Raw genomic sequence first — 16,526 nt, 5'->3', positions numbered from 1 at the left:
TATCTTCGCAAAAACTGAATAAAACACATTTTTTAATTTTTTTTAAAAAAAGTATTCCGCGAATTTTTTAATTTTCAAAAATTATATACAGTTTTGAAAAATAGACAAAATTACCTTTCCATTGATATATAACATGCCTACCTAATGTTTTTTAAGTGACAAATTAATTAGGGAAAACTCAACATCTTTTAGAAAATTTGCCTAGCACTATTATTTTCATCCATAAGGTTAACTCTTAAATTTGTTACATATATGGATGAAAATAATAGTGCTAGGTAAATTTTCTAAAAGATGTTGAGTTTTCCCTAATTAATTTGTCACTTAAAAAACATTAGGTAGGCATGTTATATATCAATGGAAAGGTAATTTTGTCTATTTTTCAAAACTGTATATAATTTTTGAAAATTAAAAAATTCGCGGAATACTTTTTTTAAAAAAAATTAAAAAATGTTTTTTATTCAGTTTTTGCGAAGATACAAATTTTTCAAATTGCAATAAAAATTTTATTTATGAATATTTTTTGATGAAATTTTACAGTTAGGTAGATTTTTTTATTCAAAATCCAAAATTAAATAAAAATTTCGAATTTTCTTATTAGAAATCCCGGAATTCCCAAAAAAGTTTAAAAAAATCCCAAAAATGGGATTTTTTGGTTTTTTGCCTATTATATCCATACCAGGGGCGGGGTTATCGAAACCCGTTACAAAATGATTAAGAACTTATTGGGTCATATAAAACAGGTCACTATAATTTGATATCGACTATGCGATTTGAGAATTTTTGCTCAAAATTTAATTTTCCATAAAAAATAGGGTTTTTTTGGATGGACCTGGTCCCCTCGGTATCAAAAATTTTTAGGTTTTGTTTCATTTATCGTATTTTATGTAAAGTCAGCTTTCCAAAAAGTATAAATTCTATATACATCTTCTTAGAAACTTTTTAGATAACTTAAAAAGAAAAAGATACTTTTTTCCCAAAAAGATGAAAAAAAATCGCCTTTTTTTAATTTTTTAAATTTAAATGCCTATAACTTTGGACTCAGTCATGATTTTTACATAATTCTTTCACTGCTTGGTATATAAACTTGTTGTTAAGCAAATAAAAAAAAATGGCGAAAATCGGAAATATTTGGACCTGCTATTATCAAAAAAACTAAAGTAAGGACGGTAAAAATTTTAAAATTTTAATATTCAAATGCGAATATCTCCTAAACTATAAGAGATAATTTACTGCTACATTTTTTATAGTGCTCGATGAGGAGATTCTATATACGAAATTTTTTTTAAATCGGAACTCAAATGAAGAAATAGGATCGTTTTAAAAATTTAACATAGCCGAGGTGTCCTAATTTGAGGACCCCCCGCCGGGCCCCTGGTTGGCCTATAAGGTCCAAATTCAAAACCTAAACTCGACAACACCTCCTCTTTGTGCATACCAAATTTCATTAAAATCGGATTAACCGTTTAGAAGTTACCGAATTATTTCCCTCTTTTTTTTTTCCTATACCACTGTGTGCTGCCTTTAAGAGTGTGGCAATTATGCAGCCATTTGTAATTATGCACATTTATTTCTTAGTGTCTTTGGGGTCATTAAGTTGTTTTTTTTATTCTTTTTCTATTAATGATTTTATTTTTAATTTTCATTTAGTTTTTACTAAAAATGTCTTGTTTTTCATTATTTTCATTCCCATTTTTAATAAATGGAAGACATTTTGTTGTTTTTATTAGAATTATTTTTTAAGTTAGAGTTTTATAAAGTTTTAATAATAATCGTGACAAAGTGTTGATGGTGACGTTGTTGTTGGTTTTAAAACTCTTCAATATTCGTTTTGGTTTTGTTTTTATTATTAACTAAAAGTATCAGTATACGTATGTATTTAATTTATCGTGCTCATGTGTATTTATGAGTTTGAAATTTTTATTAAAATTACAAAAAACACACACTCTTCTTTAAACTAAAACATTAAAGTGTGTTTTAAAGTAACGATTGCATTTCATTAAAACATCAAATGGTGTCACAGATGTCATCGTATTTTTCTTGTTATTTAGTTTTTTTTTTAATAAAAGGGTTTTTAATTAAAACCTAATTTTTTTTTTGTTTTCGAACTTTTAGTCATTCTAAGTAAAACATTTGTTGTTGAAAATAATGAAAATTAATAAGAATTCAAGAAAAAGTAGTTTTAACCTGAAAATTTCCCTCCATTTAGTCTCAGAGAACACTTTTCTAGGGTCCATCTTGAAAAAGGTATTCAAAACAGTCAGTTCAACTCAACCATTCCTAGCTACACTGCCATTACCTAAACACAGAGGGAAAAAGAAATATACACGCCTGGTACTAAATTTACACCAAACTGTTTATAATTTTTCAATACTATCCGTTGTCAAAGTATATAGGGTAGAAGGGGGACCATACGCCACTTTTTTTTGAGGCGGCCTCAAATTAAAACCACAATACATATTCTTAATTTTTTTCTTGGTTCGGATACTTAGATATGTTGGCTTTAGTTTTATCCCTTTCAATCTTTCCTAAGTCATCCTCATACACATATTTTTTTAACTTTTCCGCACTGACCAAAAACGGCGATACCGCCCCATGCATGGGGTAAATACGCCAAGCGGATGGGGCAGATTTGTCATTAGTAAAATAAGCCAAAAAAATTAAAAAGTAAAAACTTATTTTGCTGTTTTATATTTTAATTCGCTAAACAAAGTATAATAAACTAGATATTTATTGTTTATTTCACATAACTAAACAAAAAAAAATTAAAACAAATTATTATTGATTTTTTCTATATTTTAACAAAATTTTGTTCTACATCACCAGCATTACATATATTTGGCGAATGTGCCCCACGGGCAGTTCTGGGGTTTAGTTAAAATTTTTTTCGGGTTTCAAATTATATTATCGCAAAATATTATTATGTCTTATTATTCACTATTATTGACGTTCTATCACTGACCAATATATTTTCTCTATCACAAAAACTAAAAAAGTTAACACAAAAAATTCACACAGTGAAATATTTTCACAGCCCTTTGAAAAACAATTAATCACGTCTGCCTCCCATCATATGTAAAGTTAATCTTTCAAACTTTCAGGGATGATAGATAATCGATAAACGAAAATAAAATTTGATAATGCGATAAAATCGATTACTCGGTTTTCAAGTTATTCGCTTTGGCAGATGTGCCCCTATGGCGAATGATCCCCCTTTTACCCTACATACGTACGACAACACTATGTAATGTCGACAACATTGCAACAATTCGTTGTCGAAATCTAAATTTTATACACATACGTATGTATATACTTTGACAACGGATGTTATTGAAAAATTATAAACTTTTTGGAAAACTAGTAAAGATAAAGCGTGAAGGAGAAACCCTGTGATCAGGTTTCATTCCAAACTAGATTTTTGTTAAAAACTAAAAGTCTTTTTTCTGAAAAACGTGCTAGGGCGGCATGAAAGGATGAAAATCTGTTATAAGAAATTATAGTGGTATTATGCATTTGTGCTGATATTTGTAACACCCAAAAATATTGGTACTACATCCACCTTAAACTATACCAATGGGTCCATGTAAACCTTGTGCGCACTCTAAAGGTCGCAATTTTCAAGATAATTTAATAAAATTTGGCACATACTCTTCAAGGACGAAGCCTATTGAAAATGGTTAAAATCGGTACATTATTTCATATAGCCCCCATAAAGCGTACCCACCGAATAGGGCTTTTGAGTTCATAAATATGTTAAAGGTTCTTGTATTACTTCAAAAATCGACAAAACTTTGTTTTATATAAAACTAATGATATTGCTGATTTTCGTAATGATCGGGCCTCATTTGACCCTATCCCCCATACAAAGTCCCCTTCAGAAAATTACTTGATGGCCAAAAATCACTTATAAACACTAATATTACCATGATATTCTGCATAAATAACTGTAACAAAATTTATAAGGATAGGACCATATTAACCCCCTGTTCCCATATAACCCCTCTTTTATGGTATCTGGTATCGGGTTCTTCAGTCTCAACGGAATACAATTTAATTTTGTTTTAATAGAAGACAGTTTTCTAAGGTTCTTATTATTCCATGATATGTTTTACTCTTAATTGCCGGGCTTTACATAGCATTAAAATCAATTGTTTTTTAATTCTGAAATATTTCATCACATTACAAAAAACAGCATCATAACAATTTCTGGACATAGTACCAAAAATCTCGGTAATTTTAAAATAATTTTCTACTAACAAATAATTAAATAATGATGAGTGTGAAAATTATAAATGAAAAATTTAAGATTTTCTACCAAAAATAATAACAATAAAACAAACAAAAAATCTTTAAAACAAATGAAATGATTTTTTAAGTGAGAAATTTTTTCCGCAAAAGTCAATTTACCTGATGATAAATCCTTTTTCTCTACAATTTCACAAAGATTCTCATCTCATTTGTACAGCAACGAATAAAGATTTTGACATGTTGCACATGGATTCTGAACAACATGCAAGTTGTATGATCAAATGCTGTACATATTTGCTATAATGTGCATTTACACATGCTGAGTTATTGTGTTGTGAACATTTTTTCTGAGTCAAGTACCACTTCAGTTCAGTTCACACATTATAAGCGAATCTGACCGAAATTGTGCGACGACTAGTACACACACGGACGGACGGACAAAAATACATTTGTAGCAAAAAACATAAATAGATAAATGAAATACATACACACATAGATACTAACAAATATTCAAGTACTGTGTGTAAATATTTTTTAAGAATGACAATATAAAGGAATTTTTGAGAGTCGTTTTGTTCTTTTCTTCTTTTATTTTAATGAATGGAATACAAATAATGAATGAAAGAACTGAGGATGAATGATTCTTCTGGTTCTCTCAATCTCTTTGAATTACTATTCATTGAAAACAAAAACCCAGCACTGTGTGCTTATGATTCGAGTGGTTGTATGTTATTGGTTGTTGTTAGTGTTGCATATAATGGGAGTGGCATGTCAATGGGATTTACTGGATTACTATGCGAATTTTTCCCAACATTTCAATTTAGTGTTGGTATTTTTAATATACTTACTAGTATTTTGTTTTTGGACTTGACCACATTGTTGTGAATCCGAGTTTCTTTATATTCTTGAATGAATGCAAAAAAGAAAATGAATGAATAGAAAACAATAGATTCATATATGGATTTAATGAAGTTCCCATAGATTGATTGTCTCTTTCATCTTTACCTCTCTGCCTAGCAGATCATTAGATTATGAAAGACTTAAAGACTCTATTGACAATATGTGTAAATGTCAAGTTTTTTTTTTTGGCATTTGTCTATTCACCAAAGGGAATTGATTTCAAAGGAGCAGGTTGAAAAATAAACAAACAGTTACTTTAATGTTTAAAAGATTAACTGCTTATTTGAGTATATACTTGTCTTTTTTGATATTGTTGTTAACAATTTTGTAGGGGCCACTTGTACTTAAGCCGATTTTTGACTTAAAAGTACTTGTTCTTGTAAAATTTTCAAGTGTTTAGTTTGGTTTCGTAGGAAAAATGCAGGTGCCTTGTTAAATTGTGAATAAATGATGACTTAGGATTTTTTTTAATTATATAAAATTTTTAAACTGTAAAAATGTGTTTAATTGTTTTTTATAAAAATTAAAATTAGCATTAAATCGTTGCAAGGTATTTTTAACAAAAATCATGATTTCAGCAAAATTTTTTCAGAAAGCGTGCTTTGTGTCAAATTAATTTAGTTATTAGAACTTATTTTTGCCATATCATTAGATAAATGATGTTAGATATTTCTTTTGTAGTAAAAACTTTTAATTATTTTAATTTCTGGAAAATTTGTTTAAATTTTAAGAATATGTATTGTTGCATATTGGGAAAACATAGGGGGTTTCTTTTATTTTTTACTTTTTTGAAGTTGCTTGAAATATTTACAATAATGAAAGTCTGTGGATACACCCATGTAGTACTTCTTAATTAAACACTTACACTACTAATCAGAATCAAAGGGATCTGCTTTGGATATCTTCAACTATGTTTTATCAGCAACTCTATTGGGTATTTTCAAAAGTACTATCTTCAGGTTCTTCTTTAACAGACAAAAATAAGCGACATGAGGGAAGTTTTTTGCTACGTTGTGAGTTCCCCGGGTTGTTTAGACCCGAGTAGTTCAATTATTCTAGAGGAGGAAGGACTCGTAATTGCCGTCCGTTTGCAGGGTCGTTTGTTATTGTTTGCCGGACTGGGCAGGGGGTAGTGCATTCCCAGGAAAATAGGATACCGTCACTAAGACTGAGGATACAATTGGCACTTGTGAAGATAATGGAAGAGCGGACTTAGACGACCCCTTGTCATCATCACCAGGGGTTTTAAAACCGCCTTGACGGTTCGGTATGCAGCATCTCTGGAGGTACTTGAAGAGAAGTCCTGGCGTGCCTCACCGCTTGTAGTGCAACTACGGATCAAATTTATTACATTCAGCCAGCCTGGGTTTACAAGACCGACCTCTCTAAAACTAGCCTGACCCGGTGTGACCGCCTGACTTTCCACAGCCTATTACCGACGCTGTAGAATTAGGGTCCCCGGAGATTGTACTTCCTCTTTACCATCCATTTTGTTGTCTAAGCTAAACTGCCGTCCCCACAGGGACGCAGACCACCAGCCGCCCTATATGGGAACAGACGCTGGTGGTTTCGGACTGACGATACACATTAAAATGTCTGGTTCTAATAGAACCAGCCGACATTCTAACACAGACAGAATAGCTTGGGAAAGTATCTGATAGCCATCGCAAAGAGAAATAGACGTAATCAGACAGGGGGTGGTAGTTCTAAGTTTCGCGCTCAATGCAGACCCAACTAGAATGGGTGAGCCTGCCAGAAATAGCCAACTTATGCTGGCCATTCCCACATATCACTGCGCTTAAGCATCTGCTTCACGTCAATATGACTACCCATCACAGATGAGAAACATTCAATTTGAAATAAACGGGATATATCGGGGTCGCTGTATGCTATAACTGGTACCTATAACTGAAGTGCTTTCAAATAGTTGTTTTAGCTTATAAACTTGTAAACCTTTTCATTCCGGATTTCCATGGGCAGGCACGACTAAATGTCGCTAAATGTCGCCAAATTTTAAGGTTTTTTTCTTTAAAACTACACATTCATTACAATAACATTTCATTTAATTTTAATGCAATTTACAACACATATAAAAACCATAAGAAATTTTTAAATGCAACGCCAATTAATTTTATTTTATAAACATAATTAAAAATTGTCCTACAAACAAACAGCAACAACAAGAAAATGTAAAACGAATTGCATATAAAAGAAATTAACGTAATTTCATTTAATTATATTTTAAACACTAAATGGCGCCGAGATTTTTTTTATGACCGTACGACCAACAGCGTTACACTTGTTAAAATCTCATTTTAATTCTTGTTTATTTAATTTTTTTCATTCATGTTTTCATTCGTATTAACCCGGCAGTTTGGGGGGAGGAAGGGGTTGTGAATCACTCCTTGTTGAAACATAAGTCCTAGGAGGAAGTCAGTTTTTACTACACAGATAATTATCACCCTACACTTTGCCAACTGACTCTGCAATTGATTAGTACTGGTGGGTTAACTAACTACTTCCTAAAGGTACGTTCACATCTATCAAATATCAGATGAAAAGGAATTAATATTTTATTAATCTTAAAAGGAAGACATTTACTAAAACTAAAACTGTGGGGAACAAATAATTCATACATAAGTAAAATTAACAACAACAAGAACAAAAACAAAATGTTAAAAAGCACGATTTACAATTCATTCATAAATTTTATTTACATAGAAGAACATGTATGAATTTTTTCCTTACATTAAAGAAAAAAAATTATTTTTTCTAAACTTTTGGTTACATGCAATCTTATGTAAAAGAAGAATTGCTGCAATGAGAACAGAAAAAAATACACATAAAAGTAACAAATTCATTTTCGATTAAACATGATTCTTATGAGTTGGCATGCGATTTTTTCTTTAAGAAGAAAAAAAATTCTTACTTTTGTGTGTCACAAACCATAAAGTCGTCTGACATTGCCAACGTTAGTGGGCCGAGACGCACTGATTGGCGCTTCAAATGGTTTGGGGGGAAGTTTTTTTTTTTACTTTATGACGTTTATACTTTGTTTTAATTTTAAAATAAATTTCATATGACTGCTGTGTTCACATTAATGAAAATAACATTTACACTATGAATGGCAAAAATGTTATATGGAATTTTTAAGGAAGTAATAGTTACTCAGAAATCACATGTAATTGTATTATCACTGCTGCTAAAGTGTAATTAAGTGCTGTTTTGATCACTTTTTAGAATAAAATTTTCAGTAGAAAGTTTTCTAAAAGAAATTTCTCAAAATCTAAAATCCTAATGCCTCCATGCTTCTAAATTATTTTCTTAGTATAATTTAAAATTTAGAAAAACTGAAAGTTTCACAATAACTTTATTATTGTGAGCAGTTGCTTGTCCCCATTGGACGCGTGGCGGATAGAGGAAGGCCCTACAGATATGTGAAGTAGGTGGAAAATCAAATACCACCCGCATAAAAAAACAAGCAAATTTGCAAAATCCAATAAACGTCTGTGTTATACTAAGCGGTGGATTGGTAGCCGTCTGTTCCTCATGTTAGAGGCGACCTGCTTCCATAGTCGACCAGACGACTTAAAACCAGATAGTGGCTGCCCCAGCAAGTTACTCCGCCATAGCCGGTTGAGCGAGGGGTAGGGTTAAGCGTTGGACTAACAATCCACCTTATAAAACCCACACTGTGCAGAACTGCCAAAATATAAGGAGAAATAACACGAATACCCGATGCAGACCAGCGCAACGATAAAGGACTAATGATTTAATCAGTGGAACATGGAATATACGAACTGTGCATAGAGCAGGGTCTATGAAGGAAGCTGCCCGACAGATGGAGAATGGTTTTAGTTTATTCTACAGTGGAACAAACCTGACATCAAGAAAGAATGGAACAAATTTCTTAGTATCAAGAGAACGTCGGTACTTGGATACACGTCGTTCAACGACACAATGTGCAAACTTCGAATTAAAGGAAAATTAACATCTTATTCATATCTGCATACGCCCCGACAGGGGAAAGTGATGGAAAGACGAAGTACGTGATAATGTCAACGAACGAGAGTAGACGACAAGCACAGAACATCCAAATTGGAACATACAACTTTGAGGGTGTGACGAGTTTTGTATACCTGTGCGCCCAGCTAAGGAACTATAACAGCATGCGAGACGCGATAAGTGATCGCATATCTGCGACAAATGGAGCATATTTTGCGCAGAGGAAAAGCTTTACGTCCAAAATAGTTTCGAAAGCTTGAAAACTGAACATTTACAAGACCATATGGAGACCAACTGCCACATATGGTTGCTAAACATGGGCCATGAGGGCTGGCGATCAACAGCGACTAAGAATATTTGAAAGGAGAATATTACGGACAATTTTTGGCCCTTTACGTGACAATGGAAACTATATCCAAAGAGACAAAGACGAACTGCTCGAGTTATGCAGCGGAGAGGACATAGTACAATTTAAAAGGGCGCAACACATAGGATTGGTAGGACACGTAGCTCGCATGGTCGACAGCAGACTACAAAAGTTAATGACGTAGAAGACGACCTAAGAATAATGAGTTATAAACTGGCAGCAGAAAACAGAGATGAATGAAGGAAATAACTGTTCAGGCTAAAGCTCACCCTGAGCTGTAATGCTATAAGATGTTGATGATAACTTTATTATATAACAAAATATCAAAAGATTTTTTAAATTAAAATTTCAAACAATGTGGCTTTGACAACAATCTTTAATTTCTAAATAATATTACTACCTGCCAACATAAAGTATTTCTTATATTCGATTTAAATAAGTTGTTACGCAGTAAATTGTTATGGATATTTCTTTCTTTTATTATAAACTAATTAAAATCGATTTTACAAATATTGAACAAATTTATTTTAAATACCCACTAATTTCCAAAACAATATATTTTATTTTTATATTTTTCATTACAAATAAATAACAAAAATGCAAATTTTGTTTAACTTTAAAGCAACAAATCATTAAATTAAATTCCACAGATTTTTAAGATAAAATTTTGGGTTGAATGTCATTAAAAAAATTCCTAGAGTTGATTGTGGTTTATAAACGAACAATCGTTATAAATATTTCAAAGTATGACACCTGAATTTCCCAATACGTACGAGTACAATAAAAATAAAAACCAAATAAATTAAATTAAATAAAAACAAACTTAAAAACAAATTAAATTAAATAAAGAGAGAAAAAAAACAAACAAACAAAAACTATATATATATTGATACCACAACTCATTAAATAACTCAAACAAGTGTCAAACTAAAATAATTGCCACCCAAAAATAGTATCTAGTTACAGAAATCGTAAATTATTTCAAGAGATACATAGGCAACGATTAGTTTTGTATTTATTTTTTTATATTTTGTAGCTCCATCAACCAATTCAAATTCAATCTCTAGTCTATTTTTTTTTTTCACTATAGCTCCAATCTGGCGGTAGTAATAGTTTGGACATACCAACGTTTAAATAGACAGACAGACGGACGGACGAGAGTGAAAATGATAGAAATATTTATGGTATGAGTATAATATCGTAACATGTATGTATGTTTGGTTTTTGTTTCTATTAAATACCACAAAAATAGTTAAGAGCCACGCCACTACTTTATTCCATAACATACCATACCATTTGACTCCAATCTATGCCATGCCTCTATAACTAACAGACACTACGCCAACGACGATGACATTATTCAGCGATACTTCTTGTAGCTATCTCTCATAGATCGTTGAAAAACGATCAAATACTAAAATATCTCTGGCAGTGTGTATGTGTGTTGTCTTCGAAGACAACATGTCTACAAGATTTAATTTGTAATTTTCTACTCAATGAATACTAAATGTAGATACAAAATTTTTATAACAAAAACATATAAACAATCATTTTAATCGTTTCTCCTAAAAGATACAGCTCCCACAGATCAGTATGATAATTTGGTATTTTGTTAGTTTATTTTAGTTTTTTTTTCTAACATCTTTGTATGTGTAAATTAAAATCAATAAAGTTTTTTAGAAATTTTGTTTCTGAAAAAAAAACAAAATATTTACCAGACATGTGGGTTCAAACGAAATCAAAATATCAATAGAAATCTTTAAAATAAAATAATTTGCTTTAAGATTTAAGATATCAAAAAGTTTGCACTGTGGGTTGAAGATAGTAAAAAGTTATTTAAATATATGCTTTAATACAGTGGTTTTTGTTAGAGAAATTTTATATACATATTTTAGGATTATTATATACAAGTTAAATGTATTTCGGTAGAACTTGGAGTCTTATGGACATTTGATATTATAATAAAGCTCGTAACTACCTAATACGCCCTAGTATGTCGTAAAAAGATGGATCAGGTCATAATAAGAGTTTCTTTGAGAAAAAATGTATCATCTTTCCGCCTTTCTATATTATTTTTTAAATGATAAGATGATAATGCAATTCGCTTACGAGTGTTGACCTGCTTAAAAGGGGACTTAAATTTCTTCAGCAGGTTCCTGGCTTATATCTGCATTTGTTTGCCACTTTAACGCTATATCAGGGCTTTGACAGGCATAATGACAAAGGGAAAATTCCAAAAGTTATTGTCGCTCTTCAAGACTTGAGTAAAAGTAGTAACGGGGCTATATTCTGGCTAAGAAGTCAAAGTGATTTAAGTGAACACCTGTCGTGTTAGCCTCATTTCACCGCGATACTTTTTCAACCACAGCCCCTTACAACGGCCCCTTTGTGTTTCATACACGCCGGTGGCAATTTTTGTGCATGGTTCTGCCGTTCCATGTACGAGCACTGAAGCTATCTTATCTCTGACCATTGTTTCCCCATTGCTTAACTTCCGGGATGCACCCGTATACCTATAGTGAGCAACTCATTCATTTCCAACGCTTAGTCCAACACTCACTTCTCTGTCTTATATCTGATGTCTCGAATTTATCCTGAATTATAGACTTTACCGTACATCAGTCCTTCAACTAACATTCTCTTCCCGCGGATTTCGGTTTAAACCACAGGCATCACGTGTACTTCCGAACATACTTATACTTTGTGACTGTCATTCATTAGGGTCTTATATGTCGAGTATTATTTTCGGCGCATTTTTAGTTGCAGGAATGTCATATGAGAACTTTACTCACCTTCAATGGAAATAAATTTAAATTTAAAATGTGATTTTTGCATTACCTCTCGACATTCTGGGACGGAATCCTAACAAAAACAAGCATTTCCGGACCATGAATCCAATTAGTAGGGTCCCAGTCACTATTACATATAATTATTCAGGTCAATTGACAAACCCGTTTTATTTTACTTCAACGTGTTAAAAACGGAATGGGAACTAAAATAGTCAACCCGTTCCAATCGATTCTTTGTCGATACTTAATCTTCATCGTTATTTATTACTTTTCAAAATAAAACAAATAAAAATTCAAATATTGTCTATCTCCCTAAGCGGGTGATTAAAAAGCAGAACAATGGAAAAAAGCTGTAAATAAGATTTAATAAAGTGTCTAAATTTAGTATTTTTAATCATTTTCAAAAACAATAAATTAAATTAATACGTATGAGTTGTTATAAATGAAAAGCAATTAAAATCAGCTTATAACAAATTTTATGACTTTTAACATCCTAAAAATGCAATCGGTAACAAACGAACAAAACCGTCCAGCAAGTTTTAGAATTCCTAACAAAAATGTTTTAATTTAAATAGCTTTAACATTAAATAAACAGTAAAAAAAAGAATTTTACTACAAAAAATAAAAGAAAACTATAAGATGCTTAACTGGCCATTAACAAATAAATTAAATTAAAAAGAAAGAAAAAAAGTATAAACTAGAAAAATGGCTACAAATCATTTTGAAAGCCATTCATATTTCTGTCATAAATCTTTAAACAGAACAATAATAAAAATCAGTTTTTTATCTACTCTTAACTTTTTTCTTCTTCTAATTTTATTTATAAATTTTCTAATTCAATAGAATTATTGCTGTTGTTGTTAGTTTTTTTTTTTTAATATTTTCAATAAATATTGTGTTTCAATAACAAACAATACAAAACGACTATTTATTGGTTTGTCCAAGTATCGACCGATCGGATCTCATTGTTTCCAATAAACACTAACAGCGATAGAGTGTATCTCTATTTCACCTTTTTTTCTTCTTCTTGTTACAACTGGAGTATTGAATTTTTATTAAATGTTGTTGTAACAACTATAGGTGTTTTTGTTGTTTTGCCTTGCCTTTGTTGCTGTTTATTATCTTCATCTAAATGGGCCACACTATTGACCATTATGACGGATTAAAGTAATAATAATTCTTTAGATTTGTATTGTGTTTTATTCTTCATCTTTAATGATTATTAGTGTTTTATTGTTATTAATTTTTGTTATTTATTTGATTATTTTTAAATTTTTTTAGTATTTTTTTTAAGATTTGTTGTTTCTTTTTCTCATTGTGATTCATAAATTGTAAGAAAATCCCTTTTATAGGCTTTTAATAAAAACATTATAAATTTTCTTAATTATGTTATCAACAGCGTTGGGGAAGTTATATTTTTATTGTTTAATATTCAGGAATTTTAAGTATGTAGCAGGAGAATAAATTATATTCCATATTTTCTGATATTAAATAAAAGTAGATTTTGTACATATAATTTCTAAAAGGCTCTATTGTTAACTCTTTAGACTATATCGATAAATTTTCGATATAGTCTAGTCTATAGTCTGTCTATAGTCTAGTCTATAGACTAGTCTAGTCTTAGTCTAGTCTAGTCTAGTCTATAGTCTAGTCTATAGTCTAGTCTATAGTCTAAGTCTATAGTCTAGTCTATAGTCTAGTCTATAGTCTAGTCTATAGTCTAGTCTATAGTCTAGTCTATAGTCTAGTCTATAGTCTAGTCTATAGTCTAGTCTCTAGTCTAGTCTATAGTCTAGTCTATAGTCTAGTCCTATTATAGTCTATAGTCTAGTCTATATCTAGTCTATAGTTAGTCTATGTCTAGTCTATAGTCTAGTGTCTATAGTCTAGTCTAAGTTAGTCTAGTTAGTTATAGTTAGTCTATAGTCTAGTCTAAGTCTAGTAGTCTGTCTATAGTTCTATAGTCTAGTCATAGTCTAGTCTATGAAGTCTCTATAGTCTAGTCTATATCAGTCTAGTCTCTATAGTCTAGTCTATAGTATAGTCTAGTCTAGCTAGTCTATGTCTAGTCTATAGTCTAGTCTATAGTCTAGTCTATATCTAGTCATAGTCTAGTCTATAGTCTAGTCTATAGTAGTCTTAGTCTGTCTATGTCTAGTCTATAGTCTAGTCTATAGTCTGTCTATAGTCTATCTATAGTCTAGTCTATAGTCTAGTCTATAGTCTAGTCTAAGTCTATAGTCAGTCTATAGTCCTGTTAGTCTATATAGTCTAGTCTAGTCTTATAGTCTAGTCTATAGTCTAGTCTATAGTCTAGTCTATAGTTAGTCTATAGTCTAGTCTATAGTCTAGTCTATAGTCTAGTATATAGTCTAGTCTATAGTCTAGTCTATAGTCTAGTCTATAGTCTAGTCTATAGTCTAGTCTATAGTCTAGTCTATAGTCTAGTCTATAGTCTAGTCTATAGTCTAGTCTATAGTCTAGTCTATAGTCTAGTCTATAGTCTAGTCTATAGTCTAGTCTATAGTCTAGTCTATAGTCTAGTCTATAGTCTATATAGTCTATAGTCTAGTCTAGTAGTCTAGTCTATAGTCTAGTCTATAGTCTAGTCTATAGTCTAGTCTATAGTCTAGTCTATAGTCTAGTCTATAGTCTAGTCTATAGTCTAGTCTATAGTCTAGTCTATAGTCTAGTCTATAGTCTAGTCTATAGTCTAGTCTATAGTCTAGTCTATAGTCTAGTCTATAGTCCAGTATATAGTCTAGTCTATAGTCTAGTCTATAGTCTAGTCTATAGTCTAGTCTATAGTCTAGTCTATAGTCTAGTCTATAGTCTAGTCTATAGTCTAGTCTATAGTCTAGTCTATAGTCTAGTCTATAGTCTAGTCTATAGTCTAGTCAATAGTCTAGTCTATAGTCTAGTCTATAGTCTAGTCTACAGTCTAGTCTATAGTCTAGTCTATAGTCTAGTCTATAGTCTAGTCTATAGTCTAGTCTATAGTCTAGTCTATAGTCTAGTATATAGTCTAGTCTATAGTCTATAAGATTTAGTCTATAGTCTATAAGATAGTCTATAGTCTAGTCTACAGTCTAGCATATGTATATAGACTTCATTCTATATATTTATAGAAAGCTAATTCTGTACAGATTTCGTTTTCGTTCAACAAATTTTTTATCGTTTTGCTTTTTTCTTTGCAGGTTTCCAATATCAAGGTAAGTTCGATTAGACTTAATAAGAATATGTAATAATCTGAGAATTATATATGTATGCACATAATATCCAAATATATTCATATAACAATATGAAATTCATATAATCCTGAAAATTCCTGAAATATCCGGAATACCGAAATATATCGGAATCCCGGGATAAAAATTTCTACAAGCCCGATTGTCCGGTTTTTGTGAAGCCAATTTAGATTGGCATCTGTTAATTTACCTACTTTTCTATATATGTATGTGTGTGTATGTATGCAGCACTACAATTCTTTTTCATTGGAAACAGAAATTTATCATAAATATTTATCGATTGTTTATTTATAAACAATATAAATTCTACTTCTTATAATTTTTAACAATTTCCAAAAAGAAATTAACCCATAAAACTAAACATTTCTTTAAAACTAATGATTGGAATAAAACAAATTCCTCGAACTAAAATAAACGTAGGAAACGCTGCATGTTACATTCATATTTCCGCCAAATAATTTCATGTTTAAAAACTCATAATTTGTTTAGGCGCTACAACGAACGAAACCACTACACAAACAATAACAACAAACTTTTCTTTTAACGAACAAGTTCCAACACTCGCCCAAGTTCTAAGTAAATGCAAAAACATGGGCTTTTGGCTGGCAGTTGGTGCAATGTGTGGCATTTAAAATGTGCGTGTTGCTATTTGACTCTCGTTTGTAGCACCTCTCGTATACATTTTGCATATCGCAAATAAACTTATTTAGGCTCCAAGTTGCAAGTACTTTGAATATTTTTTTTGTTGCTGCTTGTTGGGATCCAAGTAAATAGTACGACGACGAGTGCTTACACGTACAAGTAAATTGAATGTTTGTTTATTTGTACCTTGCGACCAGACACATTGGTGCTAATGGGCCAATTCTGGCGTGTAATTGTTGTGTTGTTTGTTTATTATTAGTTTGCTAAATTTTGCAAACAGCAACAACAACACCGATAGCAATAAAAAAGCAATCTCTTAAAAACATGTAA

The 16,526-nt window shown here is 31.2% G+C and overlaps 1 protein-coding gene across 1 annotated transcript in view; it reads left to right on the top strand.

Moving 5' to 3' along the window:
* Positions 1 to 16,526, top strand: part of LOC119601180 (protein phosphatase 1B) — a 260,061-nt gene that overhangs the window by 35,466 nt on the left and 208,069 nt on the right. The window contains exon 2 of the mRNA XM_037951935.1: positions 15,504 to 15,518. The gene's annotated coding sequence lies outside the window, so the exon portion shown is untranslated. The remainder of the gene's footprint in view (positions 1 to 15,503; positions 15,519 to 16,526) is intronic.

Source organism: Lucilia sericata, unplaced genomic scaffold (genome assembly GCF_015586225.1).
Source record: "Lucilia sericata isolate MDLA Ls3-8-SP2 unplaced genomic scaffold, ASM1558622v1 Contig000147F_arrow, whole genome shotgun sequence".
In the NCBI taxonomy this organism is placed as follows: Eukaryota; Metazoa; Arthropoda; class Insecta; order Diptera; family Calliphoridae; genus Lucilia; species Lucilia sericata.
This window is presented reverse-complemented; position numbering and strand designations above follow the sequence as displayed.